Below are 22,237 nucleotides of genomic sequence, written 5' to 3' on the forward strand. Positions count from 1 at the left end.
GACAACGCCGGCTCTTCAGCTTAGAAATGGAGATGAACACCAACCCCCAGAGTCGATCACGACTGGACTTAACATCAGGGGAAACCTCTACCTTAAGCTTCCTACTTGACAGATGAAACTGTCTTTCGGGTTGCTTAGGTCAACAACGAGCTAGGCTATTTAATGGTCAGGTGCTCAATCCGACCCAGGCTGGTTTCAAACTCATGACCTCTTGGTCAGTAGTGATTTATTGCAGCTGGCTACTAACCAGCTGCGCCACAGCTCAGCCCAACTGGTTAGTAATAATAATAATAATAAAACTTTATTTATACCCCACCGCCATCTCCCCAACGGGGACTCGGGGCGGCTCACATGGGGCCATGCCCAAGACAATACAATAAACAAAATATAAAAACAACATATCAAAATACAATTAAACAATACAAGAATAACACTACACAGTACAGAACAAAATAAAGCAAAACGTAGCATAACATAACAAGGGCGGGCCGCATGGACACAAAGTTAAAAACTCGGGGTAAGAAGAAATAAGAATAAAACCATGGGGAACAGGGTCTACAGAATAGATGTTGGGGGGAGAAACAAAGGAGGTATATACAATTACTCTCCGAAAGCACACCGGAAGAGCCATGTTTTTAAATCTTTCCTAAAGGCTAAAAGAGTGGGGGCTTGCCTGATCTCAATGGGCAGTGAGTTCCATAAACGGGGGGCCACAGCAGAAAAGGCCCTCTCCCTTGTTCCCACAAGGCGGGCCTGTGATAAAGGCAGTGGAGACAGGAGGGCCTCCCCTGATGATCGAAGGGCTCGGGCAGGTTTATGGTAGGAGATACGGTCACGAAGGTAGGCGGGTCCCAAACCGTTTAGGGCTTTATAAATGATGGTCTGCACCTTGAATTGGGACCGGAAAATGAACAGCAGCCAGTGGAGCTCCTTAAACAAGGGAGTAGATCTCTCCCTGTAACTCGCTCCCGTTATTAATCTGGCCGCCGAGCGTTGGACCAATTGTAGTTTCCGGGCCGTCTTCAAGGGAAGCCCCACGTAGAGCGCATTACAGTAGTCCAGTCTAGAGGTAACTAAGGCGTGCACCACCGTGGTCAAGTCAGACTTCACGAGGTATGGTCGCAGTTGGCGCACAAGTTTGAGTTGTGCAAAAGCCCTCCCGGCCACCGCCGACACCTGAGCCTCAAGCGTCAACGCTGAATCCAGGAGGACCCCCAAACTGCGGACCTGTGATTTCAGGGGGAGTGCAACCCCGTCCAGCACAGGTTGCCACCCAATACCCCGATCCGACGAGCGACTGACCAGGAGGGCCTCTGTCTTGTCGGGATTGATCCTCAGCTTGTTCCTAGTGCGGAGCTTAGTAGCTGGTTAAATGCAACATCTGTGGAAGCACATCTAGATTTTCATCTGTCATTTCTCTCTCTTTTCAAGCTTGCTTTCTGGACTTGCTGTATATTGTTTCGTGCCTTCAAGTCATTTCTGAATTATAGCAACCCTAAGCAGTAACCTATCGTTTGGTTTTCTAGGTAAGTTTTGTTCAGAGGCAGTTTGCCATTGACTTCCTCCAAGGCTGAGAGAGTGTGTGTCAATGGCTGTGTGGGGACTGAAACCCAATGTTTTTTTTATCTTTTATGCCATTCTATGCTGTTTATATTGTTTTATATTGGTTTAAATTATGATTGTATTTTAACGTATGTTGATGTCGGGCTTGTCCCCATGTGAACCGCCCCGAGTCCCCTTGGGGAGATGGGAGTGGGATATTAAAATGAAATATTATTATTATTATCATCATCATAATCATCATCATCATTATAGTCCAATGCTCAAATGATGATACCATGTTGAGCATCATACCGTATGTCTATAGGCAATCTATATATATAAAAGAGTGATGGCATCACGGCGACCCACAAAACAACAAAACTAAAGGCCCCCCAACCTTGAAAATTGACAGCACAACCCCTCATCCACGCCTCTAGGTTGATACAACAAAAAGAAAAGAAAAATAAAGTCCTAATTAGAGGGAGAGGAAGAATTGCTTTTATCCAATTGCTGCCAGTTAGAAGGCTAAGCTCCTCCAACTTGGTCTCCTAGCAACCCAATAAAAAATAATAAAAAACACCAAAAATTAATACAATAAAATACTATAATAACAGAAAATAACTAAAAATAACACAAGAAAATAATAAAATATAATAAATAAAAATATAACTTACAATAAAATTAATAAAAAATTGCACATAACGTCAAATAAAAATTACACAACAATTTTTAACCAATACCACCGCCACTTTGCCACAGCAACGCGTGGCCGGGCACAGCTAGTATGATATAATATAAAACTTTAAGCATCCAAAGGAAAGAGGCAATGGCGATTGATCAAGGGAATGCAGACATAGCAAAAAAAGAAGAGTTATAGGTAGGAACAATTTTCTAGATCTCATTCTTTGCAATGCTAGGGATTCGGGGACTGAAGGAAATGGTCAAATCATTGCATTCCTGTCAAATGTGAAACATATGGAAGATATCATGGATGGTTGCCTGAATAGGTCCTGAAATCCTAATCTTGAGACCTAGTGATATCACAGATGGTCAGCCCAGGTGATCTTATTGGTGTGTGAGAGAGTTAAATGAGACTTATCCAGATCTCCTTCAGCGAACTAGTAATCTGCTTAGCCGCAGGATCATAAACATAAATCCACAAACAGCTGACAGACGAACCCAGCGGTTCTTAACTTTTATTGCAGTAATTTACAACTATTTACAAAGCACACAGCTGGAGCATCTCATCCTCATGAGAAAAATTATCAGTAAAACTGTCTATGCCCACATTCCATTCCCAGCGATTGATGTCCGGCTGCTTAACACAATGTCACTCTAGCAATAACTCTTACTCTGTGTCAATGATGGGCAACCTTTTGCACTTGGTGTGTCAAAATTCACCAAAAAACCTGGCATAACTTGGGTGGTGTGTCACTTCAAGAAAAAAAAACCATAATTTTGCAATATGTGTAGTTTAAATAACAAAAATATATAATTGTAATATATAACTGTATTCAATAAATCAAAAAGTATTTACTACCATTATTTCCATGTACAACGATCTATGGTACCTCTTGCAGTTTCCACGCTGATTTCTCTCTATTCTAGTTTCAATGTAGTCATGAATAATGAATAATATAATAGTAATAATATGATAATATACTACAAATATCTATCTATATATAAATGAGTGATGGCATCACAGCAACCCACAAAACAACAAAACTACAGCCCCCCCCAACCTCGAAATTTGACAACACAACCCATCATCCTCGCCTGTAGGTTGATACAACAAAAAGAAAAGAAAAATAAAGTCCTACTTAGAGGGAAATTAATAATTGTTTTTATCCAATTGCTGCCAGTTAGAGGGCTAATCTCTGCCCACTTGGTCTCCTAGCAACCCACTCAGCCCAGGGAACAGGCACAGTTAGGCCTCACTTAGGCCTCTTCCACAGATTATCTAATGTGCACTGGATTATATGGCAGTGTAGACTCAAGGCCCTTCCACACAGCTATATAACCCATTTATAATCTTATATTATCTGCTTTGAACTGGATTATCTTGACTCCACACTGCCCTATAATCCAGTGTGCATTTTATACAGCTGTGTAGAAGGGGCCTCATATAATCCAGTTCTAAGCAGATAATATAAGATACTTTATTTCCCATATCACCATACTTTGCCACAGCAACGCGTGGCCGGGCAGACATAGTCATCCAATCAATCTGCATGCAGCAGCGTGTCAGCAAAAATGGCTAGGCATGTCAGTGCTGACACGCGTGTCATAGGTTGGCCATCACTGATTTATGTGTTTAACCATTTCTCTACTAGCTTTAACAGTGAATGAACATTTCACACCAAACAAACCATTACTCCAAAAGATCTTACTAGAATGATGTCACGATATACGTCACTCCCAGTGATGTCAAACCGCATGCTGCATTAGGCATCTATGACAGTTTGTAAAAGTATGCAATTCAAAGAAATGCACAAAGATACGCATTTGAGGGTGGCACTCTCACCCTGAGATTCTTCCCTTTTAGAGGAGATGAGTCAAACCCTAAGGTGTGACAATTCTACCAACATCAGGTCCTTGTTTCCATTTCATGGAGATGAGTGTTGGAATGAACCCATGCTGATGCGCCATGGCTTTTAGGTGCCAATATATCCAATGGTTTGACTCCTACATTTGGAGGCTGTTAGGAATGGTGGGAGTTGGAGTACAAAACACCTGGAGGGCCCAACTTTGCCCATGTCTAGTTGTAACTGACTCTTTTAAAGAGTTAGAGGAACCTTTAAGCAGCCCTTTCTCCGCCGCGCTGCTCAGCCGACACCAAACCGAGCCTTTGCGGTCGCTCCATCAATAATTCAGACCTACAAGTCGACTCCAGGTTGATGCAAATGAGAAAAGGCTCTTCTTTGGCCGCAGCTAGAAATGAGGCCGAGGAGCGTTCTTTGAGCGTGAGAGAGTTGCTTGGGATTTGGGGAGTTCTAGTTCAAAAGGATGCAGAAAATGTTCCAAGCACTCCCAGCCAAGTTGCTTGGGATTTGGGGAGTTCTAGTCCAAAAGGATGCAAAAAGCATTCCAAGCACTCCCAACCAAGTCGCTTGGGATTTGGGGAGTTCTAGTCCAAAAGGATGCAAAAAGCATTCCAAGCACTCCCAACCAAGTCGCTTGGGATTTGGGGAGTTCTAGTCCAAAAGGATGCAAAAAACATTCCAAGCACTCCCAGTCAAGTTGCTTGGGATTTGGGGAGTTCTAGTTCAAAAGGATGCAAAAAACATTCCAAGCACTCCCAACCAAGTCGCTTGGGATTTGGGGAGTTCTAGTCCAAAAGGATGCAAAAAACATTCCAAGCACTCCCAGCCAAGTTGCTTGGGATTTGGGGAGTTCTAGTTCAAAAGGATGCAAAAAACATTCCAAGCACTCCCAACCAAGTCGCTTGGGATTTGGGGAGTTCTAGTCCAAAAGGATGCAAAAAACATTCCAAGCACTCCCAGCCAAGTTGCTTGGGATTTGGGGAGTTCTAGTCCAAAAGGATGCAAAAAACATTCCAAGCACTCCCAGCCAAGTTGCTTGGGATTTGGGGAGTTCTAGTCCAAAAGGATGCAAAAAACATTCCAAGCACTCCCAGCCAAGTTGCTTGGGATTTGGGGAGTTCTAGTCCAAAAGGATGCAAAAAACATTCCAAGCACTCCCAGCCAAGTTGCTTGGGATTTGGGGAGTTCTAGTCCAAAAGGATGCAAAAAGCATTCCAAGCACTCCCAGCCAAGTCGCTTGGGATTTGGGGAGTTCTAGTCCAAAAGGATGCAAAAAACATTCCAAGCACTGCCAGCCAAGTCGCTTGGGATTTGGGGAGTTCTAGTCCAAAAGGATGCAAAAAGCATTCCAAGCACTCCCAGCCAAGTTGCTTGGGATTTGGGGAGTTCTAGTCCAAAAGGATGCAAAAAACATTCCAAGCACTCCCAGCCAAGTCGCTTGGGATTTGGGGAGTTCTAGTCCAAAAGGATGCAAAAAGCATTCCAAGCACTCCCAGCCAAGTCGCTTGGGATTTGGGGAGTTCTGGTCCAAAATGATGCAAAAAACATTCCAAGCACTCCCAGCCAAGTTGCTTGGGATTTGGGGAGTTCTAGTCCAAAAGGATGCAAAAAGCATTCCAAGCACTCCCAGCCAAGTCGCTTGGGATTTGGGGAGTTCTAGTCCAAAATGATGCAAAAAACATTCCAAGCACTCCCAGCCAAGTTGCTTGGGATTTGGGGAGTTCTAGTCCAAAAGGTTGCAAAAAGCATTCCAAGCACTCCCAGCCAAGTCGCTTGGGATTTGGGGAGTTCTAGTCCAAAAGGATGCAAAAAACATTCCAAGCACTCCCAGCCAAGTTGCTTGGGATTTGGGGAGTTCTAGTCCAAAAGGATGCAAAAAGCATTCCAAGCACTCCCAGCCAAGTCGCTTGGGATTTGGGGAGTTCTAGTCCAAAAGGATGCAAAAAACATTCCAAGCACTCCCAGCCAAGTTGCTTGGGATTTGGCGAGTTCTAGTCCAAAAAAAGGGCACAAACTTTCCAAAGTTCAGTCTTGTATCAAATACCATAATGCCAAATTTTAACTTTGAATAAAACGGAGACGGAGGGGAAATGTTCCAAGACAAACCTACCTTAGCCTGGCTCAGTTTCACAGCGACGAAGAAGCTTCACCGAACGCAAGCACTTTGGAAAATGAATCTCCAGTCGGCTCAGAGGTGTGCCGTGTTCAAAAATGCCCAACAATATCAAAGGCTCGACGCTCTCAAAGGATATGTATTATTTTTTGCTATGGGGTTCCACTATAGTATGCCGGCCCATCTGCCTTCCTCCCCTTTAATTTTCAGGTCGGCTTACACGGCCAGGAGACAGAAAGAGTCTCTGGTTGCTGAGGGAACGGCCTTTTTCCAGAGTCTGTTCAGGATGGCCGGCCGAGGTTGTGGGCCTGGCTGGCTGCCCTGGCTGTGCTCCAGCTGGCCACCCGCATGCGCCGAAGGAACAAAGAGGTGCGGGCATAAGTATGCCGCTGGCATGAGTGTGCCACACTGGTTTGCAAACATGCAGAAGTCTCTGGGTAAGGGTAGTTGCAAAGATGTGGAGGAGTTTCTATTGGTTAATTATATTTATAGTATTATTATATGTTTTATATCCGCTGCCACCAGTTATTAAAAGCTGCCACCAGAGGTAAAGATGTTTATAATGCGGCCACCAGATGTTAAGGGGATTGTCAACTCTTGCCACCACTATTGGAAGATATAGCCACTAGCTACTTAGAGAGGAGACTTTTAAATCTTTATTTTTCTTCTTTCTTGTTTACTTTTGATGGTAATATAGATTTCAGAGACTGAGATGATTAAAAGAACACTAACACATTTATTCAGGCACAAGCTTAATGGTTACAATAACTTTCTCTTTAGAGGCACTTAGACTAACAGTTGCAAAGCTAGAATGAGGTGTTTCAAACTCCTTAAAATGTTACTTCTTTCTCTACTGCTTTAAACTGCAGTCACCCTGTGAATTTCAATCACAGACTATCTGTTCCTTATCTGGAAACAGACTATCTTAAAATAAGTCACCATATCTATTTTAAACTTGACTCAAAATCAAACATTTGAGCCCCCCTGATCCTTTCACTGAGGATCAGTCTTCCCTGTAATTCCTCCGATTACAGACTACCTTAAAATAAGTCACCAAACTTATTTTAAATTGACTCAAAATTAAACATTTGAGTCTCCCTGATTCTCCAACTGAGAATCAGCCTTCCCTGTGCTTCAACAGAACACAGACTGAACTGTTTTTAAAACATTCCCTCCTTTTTCTCCAAACGGCAATTGGCTCCACCCTTGTTACTATGGCAACCTGCCTCAGAATGCTGAGCTGGCTACCATCCCCAACGCATTGGTGACTCTAATATCATTTTAAACATAGTTAAACATGACTTTTAAAACGCAATTAAACATGACATCTATAAACCAAAATAAAAACACACTTCTTTACAGTAGTCTTGTATGCTCATCGTATTGGACGATTTGTCTTGTATGTTGTGACTTGAGCCTTGGATTATGAGTCTGGAAACCAGAGTTCGAACCTCCACTCCGCCATGGAAACCTTAAGCAGGTCACACACTTTCAATGGAAAACAAACAGCTTCTCGTGAAATCTTTCCAAGGAGAAAACTGGATAAGGTCACCCACTTACAGAGTGGACGTGAAGCCAACAAACCATTGTAGTGAGTTGGAGTCATGGATTTATGGAGACCAGGGTTGGAATATTCATTAGTCTGCCATGGAAACCCTAAGCAAGGCATACTTTCTCAACCGTAAAAGGGATGTCTTGCAAATCCTTCGGAATATAATTCCTTGAGAAGACCTTAGGACAATGATGGCCAACCTATGACACGCGTATCAGCACTGACACGCCTAGCCATTTTTGCTGACACGCTGCCGCATGCAGATTGATTGGATGACTATGTCTTTTGTGGCCAAATTTGATGCGATTTGGTCCAGTGGTTTTGTTGTTTAGTCCATGGGAATTATGAACATTACATGTATTTATATATATTTATTATATATATATTATTTATAATTATTATATCATTCTATTATTATTGTAGTATATTATCATATTATTACTATTATTTTATTCATTATTCATGACTACATTGAAACTAGAATAGAGAGAAATCAGCGTGGAAACTGCAAGAGGTACCATAGATTGTTGTACATGGAAGTAATGGTAGTAAATAGTTTTGGATTTCTTAAATACAGCTACAGTAGAGTATCACTTATCCAACGTTCTGGATTATCCAACGCATTTTTGTAGTCAATGTTTTCAATATATCGTGATATTTTGGTGCCAAATTCGTAAAAACAGTAATTACTACATAGCATTACTGCGTATTGAACTACTTTTTCTGTCAAATGTGTTGTATAACATGATGTTTTGGTGCTTAATTTGTAAAATCATAACCTAGTTTGATGTTTAATAGGCTTTTCCTTAATCCCTCCTTATTATCCAACATATTCACTTATCCAACGTTTTGCCGGCCCGTTTATGTTGGATAAGTAAGACTCCACTGTATATATTACAATTACAGTAGAGTCTCACTTATCCAACATTCTGGCTTATCCAACGCATTTTTGTAGTCAATGTTTTCAATATATTGTGATATTTTGGTGCCAAATTCGTAAATACAGTAATTACTACATAGCATTACTGCGTATTGAACTACTTTTTCTGTCAAATGTGTTGTATAACATGATGTTTTGGTGCTTAATTTGTAAAATCATAACCTAGTTTGATGTTTAATAGGCTTTTCCTTAATCCCTCCTTATTATCCAACATATTCGCTTATCCAACGTTTTGCCGGCCCATTTACGTTGGATAAGCGAGACTCTACTGTAAATAGTTTTTGATTTATTAAATACAGTTATATATTACAATTATATATTTTTGTTATTTAAACTACACATATTGCAAAATTGTGTTTTTTTTTTCCTCAAAGTGACACACCACCCCAGTCATGCTAGGTTTTTTGGTGAATTTTGACACACCAAGCGCAAAAGCTTGCCCGTCATTGCCCTAGGACACGGTTGCTATAAATTGGAGTCAAGCTGCAGGTGCAACAACCACATTATAAGGCATCGTTTTAAAAGAATATATTCTGTTTTTCTTGCCTTTCTTGCAATGAGGTAAAGATAATGCATTTGGCTCTCCTTTCCCTTATAGCTATGGATAACCATCATTCCATCCAACACATTCCCAGGCCAGCCTTTGCTGCACAATGTCAAAGAACATCCCAGCAACAATGATTTCTATGGTTTCACAGTCCAAGGACCACACCAACCAAGGCTGAGAGCTTCAATATACAACTCAGATCTGAAATGATACCACACTACTTTTGTCATGAGGCTCAACCTGTGGATGCTCTGCCACAAGGCTCTAGCTTCCATGTCAGCGGGGCAATGAATCCATTCCGGATCTGAATTTATCATTTACAGGAGCTATCCATGGTTCTGAAGCCAACCTTCTAAATAGGCCCAGCATTTTTGGACATCTCCTTTAAAGTCTGGATTTAATCCTGGGATTGATTCAATATCTCAGTGACGTGGGGTTCATCTATACTGTAGAACTGATGAAGTTTAACTCTATGGCTCAGTGCTGTAGAACCATTGGAGCTGTCGCTATACAATATCATTAGCCTTCTCTATCAAAGAAAACTCGTACCTCACCAACTAGAAACCCCAGTATTTGACAGTATTGAAGCCTGGCAATTGAAGTGGTGTCAAATTGCATTAATTCTACAGTGTAGATGTACCTTTGGAAGCCATCAGACAATAGCAGCTCCTACAGATGTTTTCTACAACATCCAAAACTAATTGAAGGAGAAGAAGGGAATATATATCTACAGTAGAATCAGAACTATTGACTTTTTGGAGACTTTCAAGATCCCCAACTGCTTGGTCAGAGAATGCTGGGAGTTAGAGTTAGAAATTTTTTCTGAGATCTCAAATAGTATAGCCACCAGATGGGATCCATATCCATATGAAGGTCCCAACAACTGCAGTGTAGCCAAAACACATGCATATACCATACAGCACAAAACAACCTGCTATGGCAACCTTTAGAATGCATATTTCTAGGCTCTCCAGCAAGTCCAAAGAACATGACATAAACCACCACGGTCCTCCTCCATCCTATGGGTAAGTTCTGTCACAGAATCAGAGACGGAGCTTATTCGGGTACCTGTTTCATCCCAGAGAATCATATCTTCCATGCTGGCTCTCGGAGGCGGCTGCTTCTGGGCTGGAACACGCTCCGGCCGACTGACGGCGGGAGGACAGGTTTTGCCGGGAGAATCGGGCAGGATATAATTAAGCGGGATGGAATTTGGCACGAGCAGCACAGGTGACACCTCAGAGCCGAATGCCGCTGTGTCATTGGCTAAGTAATCCCAGCGATATGTTTCTTTTTAGTGCTGGGATCCCAGAAGTGTGCGAGGATTTGTGCTTGTGGGGTGGGGCTCATGCATGGCAACACTCTTTTGACAGCAGTGCCCAAAATGGGTAGAATAGGTAAAGTGGGGTATAAATGCATCCCTGATTCCATTCCACTAGAGATGTATCTGCACTGTAGAATGAATGCAGTTTGGCACCACTTCCACTGCCATGGCTCAGTGCTATGGAATCCTGGGAGTTGTAGTATCACAAGGTCCAAAAATGATGGTACTTCCCCAAACTACAACTCCCAGGAAGAATATTACAACCCACTATCTGGGCTGCCACACTGTATGAGACAGCTTTCTTAATTTTTAATAATAATAATAATAATAATAATAATAATAATAATAATAATAATAATAATAATAATAATCTGCAAAAAGCCACCCTGCTGGGATCTGCGCACATCATCCGAAAATACATCACACGGTCCTAGACACTTGGGAAGTGTTCAATTTGGGATTTTGTGATATGAAATCCAGCATATCTATCTTGTTTGCTGTGTCATAATAAAATAATAATAATAATAATAATAATAATAATAATAATAATAATAATAATTTATTATATCCCGCCACCATCTCCCCTGGAGGGGACTTGAGGCAGCTCACAGAAATATCAGATACAAAACAATAACAATTTTTGATTGAAGTCAAAAATCAGAAACTCCTCAAAGCACAGCAGACAAAAAATCAGTACAAGAAAACTGCACTACAAACTAGAGCTGACAGCTGGTACCACAAAACATTGCATGGAAAGTTCCTTGACAAAATTGAAGGAAAAGCTGATAAGGAGAAGACCTGGCTCTGGCTCACGAATGGGACCCTGAAGAAGGAGACAGAAGGCCTGATCCTTGCAGCCCAGGAGCAAGACATCAGGACAAAGGCAATTCAGGCCGAGATCGAAAAATCAGCTGTTGACCCAAAATGCAGACTCTGCAAGGAAACCGACGAAACCATTGATCATATCCTCAGCTGCTGTAAGAAAATCACACAGACTGACTACAAACAGAGGCACAACTATGTGGCCCAAATGATTCATTGGAACTTATGCATCAAGTACCACCTCCCAGCAGTAAAGAACTGGTGGGAACACAAACATGCAAAAGAATTGGAAAATGAGCACGCAAAGATACTGTGGGACTTCCGAATCCAGACTGACAAAGTTCTGGAACACAACACACCAGACATCACAGTTGTGGAAAAGAAAAAGGTTTGGATCATTGATGTCGCCATCCCAGGTGACAGTCGCATTGACGAAAAACAACAGGAAAAACTCAGCCGCTATCAGGACCTCAAGATTGAACTTCAGAGACTCTGGCAGAAACCAGTGCAGGTGGTCCCAGTGGTGATGGGCACATTGGGTTCCGTGCCAAAAGATCTCAGCCGGCATTTGGAAACCATAGACATTGACAAAATTACGATCTGCCAACTGTAAAAGGCCACCCAACTGGGATCTGCACGCATCATCCGAAAATACATCACAAAGTCCTAGACACTTAGGAAGTGTTCGACTTGTGATTTTGTGATACGAAATCCAGCATATCTATCTTGTTTGCTGTGTCATACAAGGAGGAGGAGGAGGAGGAGGAGGTCTTCCTATGATGTTGATGGAACCTCTCATAGCAACAACAAAACAACAACAAAGAATGCACCACAATGGCACAACACCGGGCAGGGATGCGGCTACAAGAGTGGGACAAAGAAAGGGTGTTGGCCACCCCAATAAAAATTCAGATCCTCCCATGAATTTTTTTCTTCACACCCAAATTTCTAGCATTGCAGTGACTTTAAATTGCTGAGTGTTTCGAAATGGGAATTTACGCACCCAAAGATTGCAGGCAAAGTGGCCCAGGGAATTCGAACACAAGGGAATACAGGAGTTCTAGAAGTTTTCAGCATCTCAGGAATGTTTGAAATTTGGAAAATCTGGAGAGCTGAATGTACCGTATATACTCAAGTATAAGCCGACCCGAATATAAGCCAGGGCACCTAATTTTACCACTAAAAAAACTGAAAAAACATTGACTCCAGTATAAGCCGAAGGTGGTAAATTTCAGAAATAAAAATAGATACCAGTAAAATTACATTAATTGAGGCATCAGTAGTTTAAATGTTTTTGGATCTTTACATCAAACTGTAATTTAAGATATGACTTTTCAACTCTGATTAAATCATTATTTTCATCTTCTTCAATGTAAATGTGCTTATGTGTCCTTTTAATAATAATAGAGTGAAATAATGAATGTAATAATAATAATAATAATAATAATAATAATAATAATAAATGCAGTAAAAAAAATTGAGAGAATTGGCCATCTGCAAGGACGTTGCCCAGGGGACGCCTGGATGTTTTGATGTTTTACCATCCTTGTGGGAGGCTTCTCTCATGTCCCCGCATGGAGCTGGAGCTGATAGAGGGAGCTCATCCGCACTCTCCCCGGGTGGGATTTGAACCTGGCAGCCTTCAGGTCAGCAACCCAACCTTCAAGTCACAAGGCTTTTATCCCCTAGGCCACCGGAGCCTCCGGTGGCCTAGGGGATAATAAATGTAATAAATGTAATAATAAATAGAGTAAAATAATAAATGTATTAATACAGTAGAGTCTCACTTATCCAACATTCTGGATTATCCAAGCCATTTTTGTAGTCAATTTTTTCAACATATCATGATATTTTGGTGCTAAATTCATAAATACAGTAATTACAACATAACATTACTGCGTATTGAACTACTTTTTCTGTCAAATTTGTTGTCTAACATGATGCTTTGGTGCTTAATTTGTAAAATCATAACCTAATTTGATGTTTAATAGGCTTTTCCTTAATCCCTCCTTATTATCCAAGATATTTGGTTATCCAAGCTTCTGCCGGCCCGTTTAGCTTGGATAAGTGAGACTCTACTGTAATAATAAATATAGAGCAAAATAAATGTAAGAGTAACAACAATAATAGAGTAAAATAATAAATGTAACAATAACAATAATCATAGAGAAAAATAATAAATATACCATATATACTTGAGTATAAGCCGACCTGAATATAAGCCGACCAGGACCCTAACCCGAGTATAAACCGAGGAGGGGTTTTTTTTCAGTCCTAAAAAAGGGCTGAAAAACTAGGCTTATACTCAAGTATATACAGTATATTTTAGGGGACAATGTTTGCGTTTTGCCTCCCCATAGAAGTCAACACTGGCTTCCAGGAGTGTGTGTGTGCCCTCTTAAATTGATTTACGGAAATGACATAAATTTCGTAAGGATTGCAAAGGATACTCGGAGGTGGTTTGGCCAGTTCTTACCTTGGAAACATAGTTGACAGCACTTGGACTTCATTGATAGTCCCCAGCAGAGGACTCACCAGAGTTGAACCTACTTTGCACCCAATATCAGGGAGAATCAGGTACCTTTAGGATACTTGCCCACCTAGAAAGGTCTGAAACAGGGGTCCCCAAACTTTTTAAACAGGGGGCCAGTTCACAATCCTTCGGACCATTGGAGAGCCGGACTATAGTTGGCCACCGAGCAATTATTATTATTATTATTATTATTATTATTATTATTATTATTATTATTATTATTATTTATTTTTATTATATATATATATATATATATATATATATATATATATATATAATTATTAATAATAATAATAACAGCAATAATAATAAAAAGAGGGTTGGAAGAGACCCTTTGGGCCATTGAATCCAATCCCCTTTTGCCTTTGTGCACCGAAAGCACAAGCAAAGCACCCCTGACAGATGGCCACCCAGCCTCAATGTTAATAATAATAATAATAATAATAATAATAATAATAATAATAATAATAATATTTCAAACAGACCAAAGACGGTTCTACCAGTGCCTGAACCAAACAACAGACACAGTAACCATAAAGCCAGAAAAAACTGCAACAACGAAGTTCTGGAAAGAACTTGGGGAAAATAATAAAAACTACAACAAAAACGCTGGGTGGATAAAGGAGTTTGAAGGAAAATTCTCACAGAACAAAATGGAACTGATGGAAATAACAACTGAAATGATCAGCAGACGAGTGCAAAAAGTCAAGAACTGGACATCGCCTGGTAGTGATCAACTTCATGGATTTTGGCTCAAACATCTGATTAGTTTACATGGAAAAATGGCCCAACAATTCAATGAGATGCTGCAGAAAGGAAGTATCAGTGAATGGCTAACAACTGGAAGAACATACCTGATACAAAAGGATCCAGCAAAAGGAGCAGCACCAGGAAACTACAGGCCAATAACGTGTCTGCCCACTATGTTTAAACTACTGACTGGCATCATAGCTGACAGAATTCAAGACTATCTTGAAGAAAAAAACATCTTGCCAGATGAACAGAAAGGCAACAAACGGAAAAGCAGGGGCACAAAAGACCAGTTATTGATTGACAAAATGATTCTGGAGAACTGTAAGAGCCGAAAAGCTAATCTTCACATGACGTGGATTGACTACAAAAAGGCCTTTGACTCACTCCCACACAGCTGGATCATCAAGTGCCTGGACGCCATCGGGATTAGTAAAAACGTTGGCACCTTCATTGAAAACATGATGGAGCACTGGAAAACTGAACTGTTTGTTGGAAATGAAAGCTATGGACTTGTCAACATCAGAAGAGGAATTTTCCAGGGAGACTCATTGTCCCCTCTGCTTTTCATTATTGCCATGATCCCTCTGTCAACAATCTTACAAAAAACAAATCTCGGCTACCAAACATCTAAGAATTCTCACAAAATTTCACATTTGATGTACATGGATGACTTGAAGTTATATGGGAAAACGCAAACTGAAATCCAGTCTCTGACCAACACTGTCCGAATTTTTAGCACTGATATTAACATGGAGTTTGGTTTGGACAAATGTTCGACAGTGGCATTGAAGAAGGGAAAAATCATTGAAAGTGAGGGCATCAATATGCCCAATGGCCAAACAATAAGGTGTCACCAGCCAGAGGCCTATAAATATCTGGGCATATTACAGCTGGACAACATCAAGCATGAACATGTGAAAACTGTGGTCAGCAAAGAATACACACAAAGTGTCAGAAAAATTCTCAAAAGCAAGCTCAATGGAGGCAACACCATCAAGGCCATAAACACCTGGGCCATACCTGTCATAAGATATACTGCTGGCATTATAAACTGGACACAGGTGGAACTGGACAATTTGGACAGAAAAACAAGAAAACTCATGACCATTCATCATTCACTGCACCCTCGCAGTGATGTTGACCGGCTATATCTGCCTCGAAGATCAGGGGGCAGAGGACTCTTACAAGTCAAACAAGCAGTCAAAGAAGAAGAACATGCCCTGGCAGAATATGGAAAGCAAAGTGAAGAACCTGCTTTGATTGAAGTCAAAAATCAGAAACTCCTCAAAACACAACAGACAAAAAACCAGTACAAGAAAACTGCACTACAAACTAGAGCTGACAGCTGGCACAACAAAACATTGCATGGAAAGTTCCTTGACAAAATTGAAGGAAAAGCTGATAAGGAGAAGACCTGGCTCTGGCTCACGAATGGGACCCTGAAGAAGGAGACAGAAGGCCTGATCCTTGCAGCCCAGGAGCAAGACATCAGAACAAAGGCAATTCAGGCCAAGATCGAAAAATCAGCTGATGACCCAAAATGCAGACTGTGCAAGGAAACCGACGAAACCATGGATCATATCCTCAGCTGCTGTAAGAAAATTGCACAGACAGACTACAAACAGAGGCACAACTGTGTGGCCCAAATGATCCATTGGAACTTATGCCTCAAGTACCACCTCCCAGCAGCAAAGAACTGGTGGGATCACAAACCAGCAAAGATCGTGGAAAATGAACACGCAAAGATACTGTGGGACTTCCGAATCCAGACTGACAAAGTTCTGGAACACAACACCCCAGACATCACAGTTGTGGAAAAGAACAAGGTTTGGATAATTGATGTTGCCATCCCAGGTGACAGTCGCATTGACGAAAAACAACAGGAAAAACTCAGCCGCTATCAGGACCTCAAGATTGAACTTCAGAGACTCTGGCAGAAACCAGTGCAGGTGGTCCCGGTGGTGATGGGCACACTGGGTGCCGTGCCAAAAGATCTCAGCCGGCATTTGGAAACAATAGACATTGACAAAATTACGATCTGCCAACTGCAAAAGGCCACCCTACTGGGATCTGCACGCATCATCCGAAAATACATCACACAGTCCTAGACACTTGGGAAGTGTTCGACTTGTGATTTTGTGATACGAAATCCAGCATATCTATCTTGTTTGCTGTGTCATACAATAATAATGATAATTATGTAAACATAATACTATATGCTATTTGGACATATTTTCTTTGTACATAGACCTTCGTTGACAGTCCCCAGCAGAGTACTAACCAGGGCTGACCCTGCTTTGCACCCAAGATCAGACAGGATCGGGTACTTTTAGGATACTTGCCCACCTAGAAAGGTCTGGAATCTCTCCACGAAACGGCAGCCGCTTGCTTACCGTCTGTGACTGCCACCTCGACGAGAGAGCTTCGTTCCCGGGGGTGTTAGGAGCAACGTGGCATCATACCATTCTGGCTGTTCCTGGGGCTGCGGGAGGAAAGAAGAGAGAAGTGGGTGCATAGTATAAGAAACCGTGGCCAAAGTGAGAGCAGAGCAAGGAGCGCAAGGCCCGGAGGCCGATCCCTGCCACTTCCTTGGCGTGGCTTCCCACTTGCCGCCTTTCTTTCTCTTTTTCTTTCGGTGTCCCAGCGAGCAACGCCTGCTTGCATTTTTGCAACACCTGGCCTCGCAGCTTCAAAGGCCCTTCCGCAGGCGTTGGGTTCGGTGTGCTCAGTGCATGCCACCCAGGTGGAGCAATCCTTGCAATCCCATTGCACAGGTGGGAACATTGAGGCACGTTGTTGGTTTGTGGAGAGGAGGAGGAAAGGACAAGGACCGAGGAACCAACCTACATCTTTAGAACAGACCACAAAGGGAGGTCGTGGGAAGTGTAGATCGCTGCTATGCTTGAGTTGGAAAGAAGAAGTAATATATACTCGAAGATAAGCCGAGTTTTTCAGCCCTTATTTATGAGCTGAAAAAGCCTCCCTCGGCTTATAATCAGGTCAAGGCCGGCAACCGAGCCTGCAGGCTATTGCTTGCAATATGTGATCTATTTCTCTCTTCTCCTCCCTTATCAGTGTGTTTTCTTTTGCAAAGCCTCCCTCGCTCTTAATCAAGGGAATGTTTTGAAAAGAGAAACACTCTTGCAAGTCAGGAAGAAGAAAAATATATATTCATTAATCTTATGAAAGCATTTTCCCCTGAAATATTTGTTAAACTCTCCTACAGATATATAGGCATTAACCCCTTGCAAGCTTTTGCCATCTCTATGTACCTTTCTATGTGTATCTATTTTATATATGAATTTCCCCGCATATGTTTGCAGGTCTTTGCAAATCCTTTATACATATAGATCCATGTACCTGTGTATCTGTAGCCATACATATACATAATTTTTATATATGAATTTACCTTCATATGTTTGCAAGTCTCCAAATATCTATATAAAGAGAGATGTCTGGGTAGATATGAATATATTCTTATCTACCTATATATAGGGCTTGCAAATATTACAGGGAGGAATGAACACACAAATATATATAGACATGTCTAGATATATAGGAATATATATATATATATATATACACACACAAGCTTTGCCCGCCCACGTGTTGCTGTGGCTTATGGGAATCCTTTGTTGGCCAGGTGGAATAGCAGTGAATAGCTTTGCAGTCTCAAAGCCTGGCCGTTTTCTGGAGTAGCTGGAGCTTTTTGTTGTATGAATGTAGAGGCATGGATGAGGAGTTGTGCGGCCAAGTTTAGTGTTTCTGAGATGTGTAGTTTTGTTGTTTTGCCCTAGGCCGAAATTTCATTACCCTTTTTATATATATATATATATATATATATATATATATATATATATATATATATATATATATAGCTTGCAAATATTGTAGGGGAAATGCACACACACACACAGAGGGATTTGCAAATGTTTCGGGGGAAATGCATATGTGAAATTAGTATCTATAATTATAGATCTATATCTAGCTTTGCATTGTTTATATAGGCATTGAATGTTTGCCTGTTACTATGTTGGATGCTGGCCTGAGTCCCCATGGGGAGATAGGGTGGGATCCAAATGAAGTTTTTACTGTTGCTGTTGTTGTTGTTGTTGTTGTTGTTGTTAGGTTATTGTTGATACCATATTGTTTTTGTTGCCCCTACTTTTCCACTTATAGAGCTAGTTTATTGTTTTTCTTTGAAATACAGTAAATATTCAAAAACATTTAACCTACTGATGCCTCGATTAATGAAATTTTATTGGTATCTATTTTTATTTTGAAATTTACCCATAGCTGCTGCATTCCAGGATCTGATCCCTGGTTATCTGATTGGATTATATGAGTCCCCACTGTCAAATAATATGGGATAAGCAAATAATCTGGGATCAGATCCTTGATATAGGGCCAGTATAGAAGGGGCCAAAAGAGGTGAGATTGTGATTGAAAAATTCCCAGTTTTGTTCTTGTTCTTTCTGAGAGATCAAAGTAAAATCAGAAGGAACATCTTGAGTCTTTTCAATCAGTTTAGACGAGTCCGAGGGTGCATCTACACTGCAGAATTAGTGCAGTTTGGTACCACTTTAGGAAGCTGTGGTGGTGCGACCCTTGTGCTGGCTAAACTGCTGACCTGAAGGTTGGGTGGCTGACCTGAAGGTTGCCGGTTCGAATCCGTGAGACGGGGTGAGCTCCCGTCTGTCAGCTCTAGCTTGCAGGGACATGAGAGAAGTCTCCTAGTAACACATCTGGGCAATGTCCCTTGGGGCAACGTCTCTGTAGACAGCCAATTCTCTCACACCATAAGTTTCTTCTGGTACGATAAAGAAAACCACTTGCCATGGCTCAATGTTATGGCATCCTGGGATTTGTAGTTTGGTGAGTCACCGGCACCCTTGGGCAGAGAAGGCTCACGACCTTGTAAAACTACATTTCCCAGGATTCCACAGCATTGAGCCATGGCAATTCAAGTGATGTCAAGGTAAATTAATTCTACTTAGTTTCTCTTTCCTAAGTCCAAGCATCCTTTCATTGCATCATGGCAAGTCTTTCTCCGTTTGCGTCAGCAAATAAACTGACTCATCTCGTGTTCAGCTTCTGGAACATGTCCATGCAGTCCGGAAAACTCACAGCAACCCAGTGATTCCGGCCATGAAAGCCTTCGTCAACAAATGGCCTGCTTTCCAAGACTCTAGATTGACTTTTCTGGGAGACCCAGTGGCGATGTTCAGACAAGCTCTTGAGAAACCCAGAGAGCAAACGTTGCAAATATAAGGAATTATGCTCCGCTCCCATTGCCGCCCGGTGTGACTTGCTCATATTATTGGAATGTAGGAAAACAAGGTTGGACTCGGAACAACAGATCCCGAGATGTAAAGCAGAGCAAGCAAAGGACGGCTCTGGATTTCCATATAGTCCAAACAATTCTGCAATGAAAATCACATCAACGCTATTGATGAAGAATACACACACGAAAGGTGCATTTACACTGCAGAATGAATGCAGTTTAGGACCCATTTGACTTCCATCAATGGCCAATTCTCTCATACCAGAAGCGACTTGCAGTTTCTCAAGTCACTCCTGACAATAATAATAATAATAATAATAATAATAATAATAATAATAATGCAAAGGTTGTGGAAAATGAACACGCAAAGATACTGTGGGACTTCCGAATCCAGACTGACAAAGTTCTGGAACACAACACACCAGACATCACAGTTGTGGAAAAGAACAAGGTTTGGATCATTGATGTTTCCATCCCAGGTGACAGTCGCATTGAAGAAAAACAACAGGAAAAACTCAGCCGCTCTCAGGACCTCAAGATTGAACTTCAAAGACTCTGGCAGAAACCAGTGCAGGTGGTCCCAGTGGTGATGGGCACACTGGGTGCCGTGCCAAAAGATCTCAGCCGGCATTTGGAGACAATAGACATTGACAAAATTACGATCTGCCAACTGCAAAAGGCCACCTTACTGGGATCTGCACGCATCATCCGAAAATACATCACACAGTCCTAGACATTTGGGAAGTGTTCGACTTGTGATTTTGTGATATGAAATCCAGCATATTTATCTTGTTTGCTGTGTCATACAATGTCGTTGTGTCAATAATAATAATAATAATAATAATAATACCTGTACTCATTGAAGATGAAGAATACACACACCATTTACACCAGAAGCGACTTGCAGTTTTTCAAGATAATAATAATAATAATAATAATAATAATAATAATAATAATAATAATAATAATTCTACTCTCTGAAGATGAAGAATACACACACGAAAGGTGCATTTACACTGCAGAACGAATGCAGTTTAGGACCAATTTGACTCCCATAGATGGCCAATTCTCTCACACCAGAAGCGACTTGCAGTTTCTCAAGTTAATAATAATAATAATAATAATAATAATAATAATAATACTTCTACACTCTGAAGATGAAGAAAGGTGCATTTACACTGCAGAATGAATGCAGTTTAGGACCTATTTGACTTCCATCGATGGCCAATTCTCTCACACCAGAAGAGACTTGCAGTTTCTCAAGTTAATAATAATAATAATAATAATACTTCTACACTCTGAAGATGAAGAAAGGTGCATTTACACTGCAGAATGAATGCAGTTTAGGACCTATTTGACTTCCATCGATGGCCAATTCTCTCACACCAGAAGCGACTTGCAGTTTCTCAAGATAATAATAATAATAATAATAATAATAATAATAATAATAATAATAATAATACACTCTGAAGATGAAGAAAGGTGCATTTACACTGCAGAATGAATGCAGTTTAGGACCTATTTGACTTCCATCGATGGCCAATTCTCTCACACCAGAAGAGACTTGCAGTTTCTCAAGTTAATAATAATAATAATAATAATAATAATAATAATAATAATACTTCGAATCTCTGAAGATGAAGAATACACACACGAAAGGTGCATTTACACTGCAGAATGAATACAGTTTAGGACCCATTTGACTTCCATAGATGGACAATTCTCTCACACCAGATGCGACTTGCAGTTTCTCAAGTTAATAATAATAATAACAATTATAATAATAATAATACCTCTACTCTCTGAAGATGAAGAATACACACACAAAAGGTGCATTTACACCAGAAGCAACTTGCAGTTTCTCAAGTTAATAATAATAATAATAATAATAATAATAATAATAATAATACTTCTACTCTCTGAAGATGAAGAATACACACACGAAAGGTGCATTTACACTGCAGAATGAATGCAGTTTAGGACCAATTTGACTCCCATCAATGGCCAATTCTCTCACACCAGAAGCGACTTGCAGTTTCTCAAGTCACTCCTAACAATAATAACACTACAGTAGAGTCTCACTTATCCAACATAAATGGGCCGGCAGAACGTTGGATAAGCGAATATGTTGGATAATAAGGAGAGATGAAGGAGAAGCCTATTAAAAATCAGATTAGGTTATGATTTTACAAATTAAGCACCAAAACATCATGTTATACAACAAATTTGACAGAAAAAGTAGTTCAATACACAGTAATGCTATGTAGTAATTGCTGTATTTACA

At 40.9% G+C, this 22,237-nt stretch overlaps 1 protein-coding gene across 5 annotated transcripts in view; it reads right to left on the reverse strand.

Annotated features, from left to right (window-relative positions):
* usp2 (ubiquitin specific peptidase 2) overlaps positions 1-22,237 on the reverse strand; it is an 88,550-nt gene that overhangs the window by 61,124 nt on the left and 5,189 nt on the right. For 3 of the 5 annotated variants that reach the window (XM_062960783.1, XM_062960778.1, XM_062960780.1), the window contains exon 2: positions 17,063-17,151. The gene's annotated coding sequence lies outside the window, so the exon portion shown is untranslated. Of the gene's footprint in view, positions 1-6,195; positions 6,393-17,015; positions 17,152-22,237 lie in introns of those variants that run through there. The other 2 variants (XM_062960779.1, XM_062960782.1) reach the window with 2 other exon arrangements.

Source organism: Anolis carolinensis, unplaced genomic scaffold (genome assembly GCF_035594765.1).
Source record: "Anolis carolinensis isolate JA03-04 unplaced genomic scaffold, rAnoCar3.1.pri scaffold_8, whole genome shotgun sequence".
NCBI lineage: Eukaryota > Metazoa > Chordata > Lepidosauria > Squamata > Dactyloidae > Anolis > Anolis carolinensis.